This window comes from Petaurus breviceps, unplaced genomic scaffold (genome assembly GCF_028583685.1).
Source record: "Petaurus breviceps papuanus isolate PSGF00001 unplaced genomic scaffold, PetGlider_PUasm1.0 90556, whole genome shotgun sequence".
Classification (NCBI taxonomy): Eukaryota; Metazoa; Chordata; class Mammalia; order Diprotodontia; family Petauridae; genus Petaurus; species Petaurus breviceps.
Window position 1 is genome coordinate 5,079,307 of NW_027187273.1, and position 3,688 is coordinate 5,082,994.

Genomic DNA, 3,688 nt, shown 5'->3' on the forward strand with positions numbered 1-3,688 from the left:
CGGCTCCCGAGAGACAAACGATTAAAATGTGAAGTTCCAGCGTTTACATGTGTCGGTCTCGTGTTTGCTGGGAAGGGGATTGGGGGGGGGGGGGCGACTAGGAGCCTGGAGGGAGCCCGGGCCGCCGGAGGGAGCCCGGGCCGGGCGGAGGGGGGACGTTCTCGAAGTAGGGAGGACGAGAGAGCTGGGGAGAGAGGGAGGAGATTTGGGGTCTGGGTCCCAGGGAGGTACAAGGGGTTCGGTGTAGTAATAAGGGGTGTGGGGTCGGGTGGAGCTTGGGGAGAAAGATCAGGAGTTCAGTTCTTAGACTCTAGGAAGAGTTGGACGTGTCTAGGATGTTCAGTAGGTCGTCGAAAAGCTCGGAAGGGAGAGCAGGGCTGGAGGTATGGATGGGGGAGGGGAGGAGCTGATAAGGTCACCAAAGGGGACCCCAGAGAAGAGGTGCCAGGAGGGATCCTCGTGGGTGGGTATGACCTGGCTGAAGACCTAGCAAAGGAGATTTAAGGAGAAGCAATTAGAAAAGATAGAACCAGAAGGCAGGGAAATCCTATTGTTTTTGTGAGAAAAACCTTGTGGAAGTTATTAGTATATACTTTAGTGTCATTGCTTGACTTTTGGGGGAAGAAAAAGTCTTTGACCAAAGCAAGTGGGTTGTGTTAAATTTTTCCCAAGTAGGAAGCTAGGACACGGGACTATTTATTTATTATATTTATTATTTTTATAATATTTTTATATTATTTTATTATATTTATTATTATATTTATTTTTCCCAAGTAGGAAGCTAGGACACGGGAATCAGAAAGACCCAAGTTCAGCTTCAGACATTTAGCTGTGTAACTGTAGCTAATCTTAAGTCACTTAAGTCAGACTTTAAATCTGACTTAACTTCCTCATCTGTAAAATGGAAATAATTTGTTTACTTCCCAGGAATGAAGAGAATATTTTCAAGGATCTTTGTCAGAGTTGATAGTCAATATTTATTAAGTGCCAGCATCATGCCAGGCACTGTACTAAGCACTGGGGTTATTAATACCAAAAAGAGCTTCTTCATTTAAGTCAGAGAAAGGGGTAGAAGAAGGTGGTATCCAAATGTGGAGAAGTCAGATCCCAAAGTCGCTGCGGCCAGGGAAAAATGAAATGTTGTTAGGTCTCCTATGGAGGCTTTAAATTCATGGCCTCAACCCTCCAATTAGAAAGTCTTTGGGTGGGGATGAGGAAAATAGCAAGCTTGATGAGATCTTTTTTTTTCCAGTTCTGTTGAACCTTGTTGACCCCATTTGGATTTTTTTTGGCAAAGATAATGGAATATGTTTGCTATTTCCTTCTCCAGTTCATTTTACAGATGAGAAAACTTGAGGGAAACAGGATTAAATGACATAGCTACCAAGTGTCTGAATCCAAATTTGAACTCAGGTCATCCTGACTCCAGGCCTGGCATTTCAGTCTCTGCCACCTAGCACTAGATGAGATCTGACTGGATGATGTTTCCCCAAGAATGAGTCTCCTGAGACATAGTGGAGGAATCAGTCAAAAAAGTCCCAAAGTAGTCATTGACAACAGGCTGGATATAGGTGGTGGGGTATGAGATTGAGTAGGTATAAACTTGGGCAGCAGTGCCCTGTAATAAGTAGTATGGAAAGGGGAAAGGTTCAGTAACAACAGTGAGTTATGTCTTAAATCTGGTGAAATTTGAGATGTCTGGAACATTCAGCTCCAAGATTTCCAAGGGGCCACTGGTGGTAGGACACTGGGTCTCAGGAAAGAAACCGTGACTGGACTTACAGATCATGGAATCATATGCATGGACTTGGTAATTGAGTGGATTAGATTATCTGATGAGAGAAAGAGAAGCGGTTTCAAGATGTGACCTGTACTGTACATCCACCAGAGATTAAGGAGCAGTCATAGAACAGTGTCCAGGAAAACCTATATAGAAGTTTCCAGAAATGGGTGATAGTGATTAAAAAAAAAAAACATGAGAGGTCAAGAAGGCTTCGGACTGAAAAAAGGCATTACACGTTTGGCAATTAAGGTAACTTTAGAGAGAGCTGTTGTGGTTGAATAAAGAAGTCAGGAACCAGATTGCAGGGGGTTTAGAAGAGAAAAGGAAATGGAGGCACAGGGTTCAGAAGCTTTCTTGAGTTTATCAACAAAGTGGGGGAAGGGAGGTAAAATAATAGCTACTGGGGATAATGAAATAAGGCTTCTTAAAGGGTGTGAGACAAGTATGTTAAAAGGCACAGTGTACTGGAAGACAGGATGAAAAAAGATCATGGATGTGCAAGGGATGACAGACACACTCCCTGGGGGAGTGATAAAATCAACAATTCCCTGAAGACTTTCTTCCCACCCCCTAACCTGGGGAGCCTTTACCTTTAAAAAAAAAAAACACAAAAAAGACAAAGCTGACCCTGGCACCTGATTGATCTGTATGAGACCAGAGTTTTCCTGCTACTGCTTTCCTCCCACTGGCAACATTGGAAAACCTTAACTAAAAGATAAAGCTCCTCTCCAGGGGACCCAATTGACTTACTTCCCTGCTAATTAGAGCATAAAAATGTCCCAGCCATGTGGAGTCTAGACTTAGTCTAGATCTGGTCGGTGCCCAAGACCATGGGAGTTGCCATACCTTGATGACCTTATCACTAGATGCATTTTCAACTTCAAATCTGAACTGAGGACTCAAATCAGAGGCATGCTTCCAATGAAGACATCTAAGTGATGTGGAGAGAAAAGGGGGCTCTTTGCTATTCACAATAGCGTCAATTTTTTTCTTCCAGTCATCAGTGATTGGTCTTTTGCTGGTTCACATCCTCCATTGAACTCTATCTGATACTTTTCACGTTTCTGTTCCTTCTATTAATCATATAATCCTGGTTTCCTTGGTTTTCCTGTCTCATTACTTCCCCCTCTGATTTGTGACTCCTCATTCTCTTCCAACTCCTCAAAATGTTAGTGTCCCCTAGCATTCTGCTTGGTTCCCTACTCTTTTCTGTACATGCCCTTCCTTGCTGATATCACCTATTCATATCATTTAAATGCCTTGATGACTTATGCAGCTTCTATTTGCACCTCTCTTCCATAAATCTAGCTCTTTATTTCCAATTGGCTCCTATTGGTACTTTCATCAGTTCTAGTGTAGGAATAATATCCTAATTCCAGCTCTCATAAAAGCTAGTATAGTTTTCCTTAAAGGCATTAGGACCAACCTCAATAGTTGGTTAACTCAGGGAACTTATGGCTGTTGACATCACTTCCTTGTCACTTAAGTACAAAACAGCCACCAGGACATCCAAACCCAGAACTGGCATTGACTTGTAGGACAAGAACATAGCTCATGGAAGTGGGAGACAGGCAAGGCAGACGAAGGTGTCCCTGGATTGGCCTTCATGCTTTTAGTGATGCTGGATGCTTTCTGTCAAATGGTTACTCCTAGTTGAAAATATTTAGGAATTTCCATTTAAATTATTGTAATACTGAAATAATGGTTGTATGTCTGGTTGTGAAATTTATGATAAGCGGACTCATTAATCCAGTAATAAACATGTTTGCATAACAACAGTTCACCATGTCAATGCTGGCTTAATGGAATGTCTTCAGTCCAGCTATCTAAAGGAAGTAGTATGAAACAGCTGATTTGCCAGGTAATATTGAGAATGAGGAAGAAAAGATCTTGGAAACTTGGCAT